Here is a 12,374-nt window from a genome sequence, read left to right on the forward strand (position 1 = left end):
GTCACACCCGGCAGCACTCAGGGGTTACTACTGGCTCTATGCTCAGAAATCGCTCCTGGCAGGCTCAGGGGACCAGATGGGATGCCGGGATTCGAACCACCGACCTTCTGCATGAAAGGCAAACGCCTTACCTCCATGCTATCTTTCCGGCCCCACCTGTTCTTTTTGTTTGCTTGTTTATTTGTTTTGGGGTCACACCCAGCAGCACTCAGAGGTAACTCCTGGCTCTATGCTCAGAAATTGCTCCTGGCAGGCTCAGGGGACCATAGGGGATGCCGGGATTCGAACCACCGACCTTCTGCATGAAAGGCAAGTGCCTTACCTCCATGCTATCTCTCTGGCCCCGCTACCTGTTCTTTATGTACCCTCCCGAGCACCTCCAAGCTCAGACCAAGGCTGCTTCTTCATGGAAGCTTCTCAATATCCAAGAATTACCTACACCCCATCCATTGCTCTCCTTCCAAGTCCCAAATCAAAACTCAACTGACCATGGGAACCTGTCTTGCCATTCCTTAGAATTCTAGGTGTTCTACGGGCATTGTCCATTCACCCCTGAACCAGGGATACCATCTATGAAACAACCATGGCTGTCCATAACATCACCCAGAAGCAATCCTCTACCAGGGAAGACCCTGCCCTCCCCTGGCATCAACTTACTCCAAAAAGGATTCCCTTAACACCCAGAAGACTTAACAACAACCTGCTTTCAGGGCAGGGTTCTCCGCATTGCCCTCTAATTGTGAGGTGAAACATACATCCTGATTTCAATGTAGGATATGCATAGAATCCAGAATCTTTAACTACAGAAACCTGACACTAACAACAGCAAATGTGGGAGGGGGGGGCGGATTTTTTTCTGAGACCACAGAGAATGACTCGGATTGGACAACCTAGTATGCCTGGAGCCCAAAGCTGGTCTTATGCCAGAAAACTTCAGGGGTAAGGTCTCGCATTTAGGCCAAGGCTTTTCCTTTCCATTTCCTCCATATTTTGTTGGGCCTATGCAAACAATTGCCATTCTAACACCATTTCTACTGTATTTAACTCTTATTCTTAAAAAAAAAAAAAAAAAAAAAAAAAAAGAGCTTACTAAACCTTTAGCTAGGGCTTTAATGAGTTCATTGGTGATTAAACAATTTTCATAAATATACTGCTACTGAACTTTTTCTTATTTCCTTTCTCTTTCATCTCTAGTTTTTCTTTCTATTTTTTTTAATAACTTTGCCTTTGTTCTTCCTGAAACAAATGTATTATGATCAACTGTGTCAACTATGTCTTTTCTTTATATAAAAAAAAAAAGAATTCTAGGTGTTTTAGGTGTGCGACTCAGTCACAAACCCCAAACCAAATAGGGCAAGACACCCTACCTCCCATACATGTCAAGTTCATCTTAAGAATCAAATAACCGGGCCCAGAGAGATAGCACAGCGGCATTTGCCTTGCAATCAGCCGATCCAAGACCTAAGGTGTTTGGTTCAAATCCTGTGTCCCATATGGTCCCCCGTGCCTGCCAGGAGCTATTTCTGAGCAGACAGCCAGGAGTAACCCCTGAGCACTGCCGGGTGTGACCCAAAAACGAAAAAAAAAAAAAAAAAAAAAAAAGAATCAAATAACCGGGGCCAGAGATAGCATAGAGGAAGGGACTTGCTTGCAACCTAGCCAGGACAGACCTGGGTTCAATTCCCAGCATCCCATTTGGTCCCCTGTGCCTGCCAGAAGCGATTTCTGAGTTCAGAGCCAGGAATAACCCCTGAGTACCTATGGGTGTGACCCAAAAAAAAAAAAAAGAATCAAACAACCAATCAGCCAAGAGTTGATGCTGCAAAGCCTAGATGACAGAAAGCTATGGTCAGAGAAGTAGTATATTGGCATGGAATCACTTAGAAAAATAAGACTAAACATCTGAGGCACTTAAGAACATAAGAGATACATAAGAACCTGAAATAGGTTAAAACCCACATCTGCCAACTTCTGATTCTATTGTTAAGAGGAGGTGGGAGGAAGAAACGTTGAGGAGGTTAATCTTCTCGTCTTTCAGGATGGAAGGCCAATCAAAACAGTCTGGAAACTGCAACAGAACTAAGACACATCCTAACTCACCCTTCTCACTGTTTTAATCCTCCTTACCCTAAGAAGAATATCTGACACTATGAACTTTGGGGAGAAATCCTTTTTTTTTTTTGGGGGGGGAGGTTTGGGCCACACTCATTGATGCTCAGGGGTTACTCCTGGCTATGCGCTCAGAAATCGCTCCTGGTTTGGGGGGACCATATGGAATACCGAGGGATCGAACCACGGTCCGTCCTAGGACAGCACTTGCAAGGCAGATGCCTTACCTCTAGCGTCACCGCTCCAGCCCCGAGAAATCCTCTTTTGCAGGAGTCTCCTAAGTACACATCCTGACCTCAGGCCGCTAAATGCCATAACTCACAGCTTCCCTTGGTGGTGACAAGCAAAAAAATGTCTGGACTTTGCCAGATTCCCCCAGGGTAAACCCATCCCTACTCGGAACCACGATTTCTAAGAAATGTACTGCTTTTGGAGAATATTCTCTGAAGCTCAATAACAACTTCAGTTCCTCTTCAGTTTCCATTCTTTTAAGCTAAACATGTTCTTATTTTGAAAATATCAGGCATTGCAGGAATTCCTTTTTATAAAGGTATCTATTGAGACATTTCTCCAGCTAACAAGTCTGTATGGGAATAGACAAGCAGATATCTGGAAAACTGTCCACCAAATATCAAAATGGGCTATTTCTTTCTGGGAGGTAAGCCTAAAATTTGGATCTGTAAAATTTTCTTCTTTTTACCTTCCTCTATGGCTGTAACATTTTTATACGGGTCACATATCACTTTTATGAAAATGATCGTCACATTAAAAACTATATATTTTTAACAAGACCAGAGAGACAGCTGGAATGGATGGAGTATATATTATGCATGTGGGACGTCCTGGTTCAACCCCTGGCATTGCTCGGCCCTCCAGCCCTATCAGGAGCAAACTACTGTACTCAGAGCTGGGGGTAGCCCTTAAGGGAATACTGCCAGGTGTGCCCCAAAATAAAACAAAAGAAAAAATTGAGGAGGTAGGGATCTGGGCCATATCTGTGTTTAGGCGCTATTCCTGGCTTTTTGCTCAGGAACCTGCCCTGGCAGTGTCCAAAGTACCATTCATGGTGACAGATACTCAAATACTGCCAGAAGCACGCAAGACAAGTGTCTTACTCTCTTTGCTCTGTTTCAGCCCCTCTCTTTAAAAATTGGGACATTGGTATTTGGGTCACAACAGCAATGCTCAGGGCTCACTTTTAGCTCTTGCTCAGGGATCACTCCTAGAGATGCTCTGAGGACCATATGAAGTTACAGGAAATCACACTGTGGTCAGTAACAAGCAAGACAAAGCCCCATCTCCTGTTCTATCTCTCCACCAACTATGAAAAAAATTTTGGGAGGTTGGGTTATACCTGGTGGCACTCAGAGGTTACTCCTGGCAGGCACAGGACCATATGGGATGCTGGGATTTGAACCATCGTCCATCTTGGATTGGCTGCGTGCAAGGCAAATGCCCTACTGCTGTGCTATCTCTCTGGCCCCAACTATCCAAATTTTCTTTTTTTTGGTTTTTCGGGCCACACCCATTTGATCCTCAGAGATTACTCCTAGCTAAGCGCTCAGAAACCGCTCCTGGCAGGCACAGGACCATATGGGATGCTGGGAATCGAACCATCGTCCATCTTGGATTGGCTGCATGCAAGGCAAATGCCCTACTGCTGTGCTATCTCTCTGGCTCCAACTATCCAAATTTTTTTTTTTTGGTTTTTCGGGCCACACCCATTTGATCCTCAGGGGTTACTCCTGGCTAAGCGCTCAGAAATTGCCCCTGGCTTGGGGAGACCATATGGGGATCGAACCACGGTCCTTCCTTGGCTAGCGCTTGTAAGGCAGACACCTTATCTCTAGCGCCACCTCGCCGGCCCCAACTATCCAAATTTTTAAGATCAAATGAGAGATGGTGGCAAATAGCTCCATGAACTCACAGCCCCTAATATCACAGATGACACCCAACAGCTCAGCATTTTGCAGAGCTGGAGACCAGCTTGGCCCTATGGTAAGTCTCTGGATTTTTTGCTCTAAGCCTTGTTCTGCTCCCCTGAAGTAGGGGCGAGGACTCTGTGGGACTCCAGCAGACCTGCCTGAGCCACTGACACCAACACCACAGGCCCAGGTCACATCACCACACTGCTAAGCCACACAACTTCATTTCGTGGTAGGGTCCTACAGGATTTCTTCATCCCAAGAACAGAATGTTCTGTTAGCTACCATGTAAGTTAATAGAACATTCTGCTCAGGTCCATCAGACAATTTGGGGAAAATAGTCCAATGAAAACACCTCATGTATTTATCACCACCTTAGCCAGGTTCTATGTGAACATTATTACAGAAATCAGGGCTGAGGTCAGAGTCCTTTGGCTGGACTCAAGAGATCTCTGTTCAGAGGATGGACATCAGTCAGCAACATAAAGAGAACAAGAGTTTAACCAAGCAAGCATTGCCTCCTTTGGCTTTCCCTTCTCTTTCTGATCCACTGGACGTGAAGCTTCACGAAAAGCCCAAGGATGTTCTGAGAGCTGACCACCAATGTTGAGACAAAGGTGACACCTCCCCCACCTCTTCCACACAAAGCAGAAGAAGAACTAGGTTCTCCCAGCACCAACCACCTGCCTCTAAAGAGCCCCTGGAGAGGGACGCCATGCTGAGCCATGAGGTTTCTAAGAAAAAAGTCAGCTTGCTCACTGCACATGGACACACACTCCACACACAAGGCCAGGAAGCCATGAATCTCGAATTCTTGGTACAGTTCTGGCTGAACAGTTCCGTGAGAAATCATCTGACACCCCCCCCCCCGCCCCAGGGCCTGCTTTTTTGTCACGATGAACACTAGAATACAAGTGATACCATCATCATGACTGAACATCCTGAATATTACAGAACAGAGAAGTCAGGGAAGGAATAAGAACCAAGTCTGGCCACATAAGCTCTGGACAGACTCATGGGTTTCCCCTTTGCTTTGGGGCATGGGGCACATCAATTCTACATTGGTGTCAGCCTGAGTCATGACTTCAAAGGGCTGGAATGAAGGTGATAGTGCAATGGGTAGAGCACTAGCTTTGCATCCAGCCAACCTGAGTTTGACCCCCAACAGCCCATGTGGTCCCCAGAGCCTGCCAGGAGTGATTCCTGAACACAGAGCCAAGAGTCAACCCTCTGGATTAAGCCCAGGGAAAGATTTGTGAGCCTCAGAGTGGGCATGCCCAAATTTTGGCAAACTCCCAGAAACTCCATTCAGGCAGGTGAGAGAGAACTTTAAAATGTCCCTCAACCACTGGAAGGACTGGCTCACAATATGAAGCTTACCACAAAGAGTGGTAAGGTGGGTGCAGCTAAGATAAATAACTACTCTAACAACTATCACGACAATGGTAGTGAGTGAAATAGAATGCCTGTTTTGAATACAGGCACAGGGTATAGGAGGAGGGGGATGGAGGGCATTGGTAGTAGAAAGGCTGGACTGGTGAAGGGGGTGTTCTTTTTTATAACTGAAACCCAACTACAAACATGTTTGTAATCATGGTGCTTAAATAAAGACTATTAAAAATAAATAATAATAATAAAGAAAATCTTAAGAGAATGAGAATATTTTATGTCATTTAAAAATATTTTTTAAAAGATGTACATGATAGATTGTTATTTAAAACATACAAAAAGGGGACCGGAGAGATAGCATGGAGGTAAGGTATTTGCCTTGCATGCAGAAGGATGGCAGTTCAAATTCCGGCATCCTATATGGTCCCCCAAGCCCGCCAGGAGCGAATTCTGAGCGTAGAGCCAGGAGTAAACCGAGTGCTGCCGGGTGTGACCCAAAAACAAAAAAAAAAAAAAAAAAAAATCCCTCAGCCCTCTCAGTCCTGCATGCAGAACTGACTAGACACAGCTGTCCACTGCCTGTACTTCTTTCTGGGAAGGAATCAAGGCCACCAGTCCCAACAGTTTCTCTGTTGGTCACAAGAAAAAATGGCGGAAGGAGTAGTCAGGTGGGAGATGAACGTGCCAGAAACGACAGTCAAACCACTTTAAAAAAAGTCTCTGCCTCCACTCAGAACCTCATTTCAGTCTGCACCAAATTAGCATCAAAAGGAGGGTCCCCCTCTCCACTCAAGGGGTACAGCACACTGCTCCTTCCCACCTATGAACACCCACTCAGTCAGAAGCATCGTGCCAAAAAGCAGCTCTCTCTCAGGCTTAATGAGACTTGACAGTCTATCAGAGTGTCAGGCCCACCTGCTTTAGGCAATCTGTAATTTAATCGGTTCTTTAAAAAAACTTCTAAGAACAGAAGACAAAACCCTGCTTTGGAGAATTTTTAAGTGTATAGATGCTATTAACATTTAGAGGAGAGGTGCTGCTGGGGTGTTCCAGAGTATTTCAGTTCCTTTCCAGGAAAAGAGTCTCTGCCCACTTGAAAATAGTACTACAAAAACTCATGAGTTTGGAGGAGGCAAGAAAGGAGGGAAAAAGAGAATGGCAGAGGGTAAAAAAGCAAACCAGGGGCCCAGAGAGATAGCACAGCGGTGTTTGCCTTGCAAAGCAGGACCAAAGGTGGTTGGTTCGAATCCCGGTGTCCCATAAGGTCCCCCGTGCCTGCCAGGAGCTATTTCTGAGCAGACAGCCAGGAGTAACCCCTGAGCACCGCCGGGTGTGGCCCAAAAACCAAAAAAAAAAAAAAAAAAAAAAAAGCAAACCAATGAGGGCTGAAGGGATAACACAGCAGGGAAGTCATTTGCCTTACACGCAGCCAACCTGAGTTCAATCCCCAACATCCTATATGCTCCTTTCCCCTAGCCTGACAGGAGCAATTTCTAAATATAGAGCCAGGAGTTAATATCTGAGCACAAAAAGTGTGGTCCAAAAACCAACAAAAGGGAAAAATAAAAAAGGGGGAAAAGCTAACTGAGATGTTGCCTTGCATGTGGCTGATCCTGGTTCGATCTCCAGTATCCCTTATGGTCCACTGAACTCCACCAGGAGAGTGAGGAGCCGAGGTAGCCTCTAAGCACCGATAGGTGTAGCCCCCAGAGGAAAACAAAAGGGGGAGAGGGGAGCAGAGTAGAAGAAGCCTGGCTTTTTCCAAACACGCTCCAACAAAATCCACAGATGAAGCCACTGAGCTCCCCTCTCACAAAGCAATTCCGAAAGTCTTTAATTCTCTATCCTGCACACCTGTGAAAAGTTGCAGAATGTTCTCTCCTACGGCCTCCCCCAAGGCATGTTTCTGACTGGCCTCTATTCAGTTAGGGAAATCCCTGGAAAGGCATCCCCAGAGAGAAGGGGATATAGAGACTATTCTCTGGTGTGATTTCACTGAGAACAAAGGTTTCACAATTTCCCAGACACACCAAAACCGAAAACAAGGCAAAAACCCACCAACACCCCTGGGTTCAGCAAAGTACAAAGTCGCCAACAAAGTGGGGGAGACAAAGCATATCTCCCCGTGTCTCAAATCCAGAAACACTTGGCTTTCTGTGGAGAGTCAAGAGGTGTTGAACCTTTGGCTGCTCAAAGGAAACAGAACGGGGATGTAAGAGAAAGGAAATGCTTCCTCAGAGAACTGGAAAGAGAAAGTCAGTCTGTTTGCAAGCACCTCTAGGCTCCCTCATCAAGTTGCTTGCGTATCCTCTCTTCTACTGTCCATGCCTTCATCCCAAGAGAAGGAGATGGTATGGAATTTCCCCAAAAGATAGGCCCTCATTCGTACCTCCAGAACTCCAAATCAGGCTCCCACCACACTAACCACCTCCTTAGTCCTCTCTCCCAATATCACAGAGATGCTACCATCTTGAGACTTAACTATCAACACCTGGTCCTAATGTCCAGCCCTCCCAGAGCATTCTCAGACAGAGCTAGCTAACTGCAGTGTCAGGAATATCTGGGCCATCCATCATGGTAGTGGGTATAGTAGAGACACTGGTGAAGGGCAGGTCACACTGGTAGTGCGACTGGTGATTAAATATTTAATGCCTGAAACAACTATTTTATGAACTTGGTAAATCACAGTGTTATAATAAAAAAAAAAAAAAAAACACTTTATAAAGAAAAAATGCAAGGAAAGAAAGGTACTGATGGAGGGAGAGGTGGCAGGCATAAAGCCAGAGAGGCTAAAATGATATAAGTAAGTTCTCAGAGGGACCCTGAGTGAAGACCTAAGGAAAGGAGAAACAGGAAACAGGTGGACTGAGCCTTCTGGGACAAAGTCCAGGGTTTAATCAAAATTGGGACTACACGGTCCAGCAGACAGCACAATGTTTAGGACATTTAGGACACACGCCTAGCAAGACCCTGGACCGGTTCAATCCCCAGCACCACTGAACCCTAGAGGACCCCACAAACCACTAGGTATGGTCCTAGAGACTTCCAGCACTGATGGATGGTATAGGTATTCCTGGCATTGCAGCACCCTATCCTTAGCCCTTGCTGGAAAAGTACAAAATGAAATCTTTCTGGTAGAACACAGCCCAGGAGGAGCAGAACTGAGTGTAACTGCTGAATGGTGCCCATAAATGATGCAGCCTTTGCTGCCCTGCCCGAGGCCATGAAAGCAGTCCCTTGGGGATAGCTGAGGAATGAAACACAGGTGCTGGGCCCCAAAGGCAAGAGAAGAAGAGAGCAGCACCCCAACAGAGGTCATAGTGGAGCTGGAGAAGTCAAATGGCAGCATCCCCTTGTGCTCAGGCTAAATTGACTGTCTGTAGGGTTGTAGGTCAGAGGAGGCAGCTTCCAGCTCTGGGCCTCTGGCCTGCTCAAAGGTTCCAGTACAAAGGTTCACTAGTAGGTTTCATGCTTGCAGTCCTGCTTCCCTTCTTCCCCCCCCCCCCCCCCCCCCCCCGCCGAACAAATACCACATCACATTGCTCGAGCCCTGTCAATCTTCACTTGCAAAAAGAAGCAGGTGTTGGGGCCGGGCGGTGGCGCTGGAGGTAAGGTGCCTGCCTTGCCTGCGCTAGCCTAGGACGGACCTCGGTTCGATCCCCCGGCGTCCCATATGGTCCCCCAAGAAGCCAGGAGCAACTTCTGAGCGCATAGCCAGGAGTAACCCCTGAGCGTCACAGGGTGTGGCCCCAAAAAAAAAAACCAAAAAAAAAAAAAAAAAGAAGCAGGTGTTGAGCCAGAGAGGCAGGACTGAGAGTAAGGTATGTGGCCATGCCAAGTTCAAGCCTTGTCACCACATATGGTTGTGACACTGTTAAGAATGATCCTGGGGGCCGGGCGGTGGCGCTGGAGGTAAGGTGCCTGCCTTACCTGCGCTAGCCTAGGAGACGGACCGCGGTTCGATCCCCCGGCGTCCCATATGGTCCCCCAAGCCAGGAGCGACTTCTGAGCGCATAGCCAGGAGTAACCCCTGAGCGTTACCGGGTGTGGCCCAAAAACAAAAAACAACAACAAAAAAAAAAAAGAATGATCCTGGGCAGAGTTAAGACTAAGTAAGTGCTGGGCACTGCCCTGTGGCACACACACTAATTCTGATCACATGGGACTGAAGAGGTATAGGCCAAGAAGCTATGAGACCTTGAAACTGAGGTTACAGGGCCCCCAGGACAGCCTTAAGGAGCCTGACCCGAACTTCATGCTTACTGTCAGGTTCTCCACTCTATGAAGCAGGTGCTGCCTCATGATCCATCTGGAGAAACTGAGGCAGAAGGGACAGTCCCTCTGGGTCTAGGCTGACTGTGGCCCCAAAGATGGGTGGGTCTTGATGTTGGTGAGTAGAGAAGCAAAGTACGAGAGACCCAATCCCAAAGGTTGTAGGACAGGCTGAACCCTGCATTCACTCTTGGGCCCTGTAAGGAGCCCAGACCAAGTGGAATAAGGGGCTCCCCAAACACAGGACACCCCAAAGCAGTCAAGGCTGATGGGGAGACTAGAATAGAGGTAGATATGGTTCTCTGCCAGATAAGGGGGGTGAGGGGAGTCACACAACAAAGATTAATTGTTCTTCCATTCTGAGTAGAAAGGCCTGACAGCAACACCTTAGTTCCCAGTTGCTATCCTCCTGGGCAGGCTTCTGGTCATTTTATCTCATCTCCAGGTTTCCTGCAGACGGGAACAGGAGCTGGCGCCTCTCAGCTATGCTGTCCATTCCCCGGGGTCAGCGGGCACCTCTTTGGGAAGTGTGTAAGGAACCAGGCCCACAACAACACTTTAGTGAGCTCGGGTTCATAAAGGCTCCTAGGATCCTCTCCGGCCTTGGTGGCTGGCAGGGTCGAAATCCAGTAGCTTCAAGAAGCAGGGGCTGTGTGTAGCTTCAAGAAGCAGGGACTGTGTGGGCTGAAGGCCAGGGACTGCCTCTGAATGCCTGTCACAGCTTTGTCCCCCAAACCACCCATCCTGCCAGATGAAGGACTCCTAAGATCCTCAGATGAAAGGCTCTAAGTAAGCCCATCCATCATAAAACCCATCCCTGGGCTTTTATTCTGATTGGGGCTTCCCTAATCCACTAATTATTCCTGTCCATCAAGTGGATGACAGCCTTGGGGCTAATCAATGGTTGCTTCCAAGCACGCCCACCCTCAACCACTTGCCCTAGCTCACCATGCAATAAATATGCTTATGAAAAGGCAGACTGAACCACAAAAGGTGCTCCCTCCAGCCGGCCAAGCCAAAGGCTCCATTTGTAACCCTAATTATAGAAAGGTTGTTCTTTTTCCCTGTGTTTGGAGGCTCTATGGCCAGCTTTTCTCTTGCTTGACAAAATGCGTCCACTGGAAATCTTAAGAACAACAGAACAAATCTGTATCCAGAGGCACGGTGTCAGTCTCCTAACCAATAAATATTCCTTCCTCCCACCAGCGATCCAAAAGGTGACTCCAAATTTAATTAGGGGTCAGGGATGTGGCCCATGTCTGGTGGTGGGGCACATGCCTTTATCTGAGTGAGCTCCTGGGTCTGAACCCTGGCACCACCAAACACACACACACACACACACACACACACACACACACGTACACTGGAGTGATAGCACAGCATGCATTTGCCTTTCACACAGCACACCTGGTTCAATCCTCAGCATCCCCTATGGTTCCCAAACCTGCCAAGAGTGATTCCTGAGTACAGAATAGGGAATAAGCCCTGAGTGGGGCCAGCCATGGCCCAAACCGAAATCCCACCCCCCAATAATAGTAATAAATAAAAAATAAAAAACAAATGTAGAAACTAATAGTGACATGGAAATATCCAATTCCTTGCTGGCGGCCTGGTTGCAAGACAGTGACCTAGACAGGCCTGCATGGGAGACAGCACAGCCAGATCATCACAAAGTCAAAGCATCCTTGAGAGTTCTCCCACTGCAACTAGGCTTAACTGGTCCTATTTTTTTTACCTTTTGCAAAACTGGTGCGTGTTCCATGGCCTACATTTCTTAGAAAATGAAATCCTGCTTCTCTTATTTTTCTTTTATTTTACATTGAAGGTGGTAGGGTGGTCAGGCACATAGCATGAACTCAGGGACCAGGCAGTACTGGGGAAGGAACATACAACTCCCAGACGCAAAGCACACACTCGACCTCCAGGCCCTTCTCACCCCTCTCCTTTTCTATCCTACATATGCATCTTATTTCCAATTTTCACTGCTATGGTGCCTCTTTTATTGTTTGATATAGTTCCAGCAAGATGGGAAAGGGGGAAATCTATCAACTTCAAGGTAGTGACCCCCAGAACAAGTTCGCAAAAGCCTGCTACCTGCTAAGCCCAGTTTTTTCTCTAGCACCATCCCTCATACATATAACATATACAACAGCCCTGAAGTGCAGCTGGTCAACTCCCCATGAAACACCTCCATTTCTCCAGGGGAAAACAGGTGCATTTTTTTCTAGGTGAAGTAATTTACTTAAGGTTAGAGTAGGGGCTGATCTCAAAACCAGTTGATTCCTCTCATCACTCCTAGGTTTATTTTTTGTTTCTTTTCTTTTTTTTTGGTTTTTGGTTTTTGGTTTTTGGGCCACACCCAGCGGTGCTCAGGGGTTACTCCTGGCTGTCTGCTCAGAAATAGCTCCTGGCAGGCACGGGGAACCATATGGGACACCGGGATTTGAACCAACCACCTTTGGTCCTGGATCAGCTGCTTGCAAGGCAAACGCCACTGTGCTATCTCTCCGGGCCCTTGTTTCTTTTCTAAATTAAACTGCTATTTACTTCACCAAAGACTGACTGACTGCTTCTCCACAGTGGGGAGCAGGATGTCTGTCCCGCCCAGCCTTGGCACAGAGCAGTCTGCTCTCACCTACCTACTCACTGGTAAGGAAATGCATCTTTTTAAGTGCCTCA

The 12,374-nt window shown here is 47.2% G+C and overlaps 2 protein-coding genes across 5 annotated transcripts in view; one reads left to right on the forward strand and one right to left on the reverse strand.

Moving 5' to 3' along the window:
• Positions 1-12,374, forward strand: part of SQLE (squalene epoxidase) — a 767,303-nt gene that overhangs the window by 408,705 nt on the left and 346,224 nt on the right. The window lies entirely within an intron of this gene.
• MTSS1 (MTSS I-BAR domain containing 1) overlaps positions 1-12,374 on the reverse strand; it is a 152,365-nt gene that overhangs the window by 120,571 nt on the left and 19,420 nt on the right. The window lies entirely within an intron of this gene.

The sequence above is a fragment of the Suncus etruscus genome, chromosome 19 (assembly GCF_024139225.1).
Source record: "Suncus etruscus isolate mSunEtr1 chromosome 19, mSunEtr1.pri.cur, whole genome shotgun sequence".
NCBI lineage: Eukaryota > Metazoa > Chordata > Mammalia > Eulipotyphla > Soricidae > Suncus > Suncus etruscus.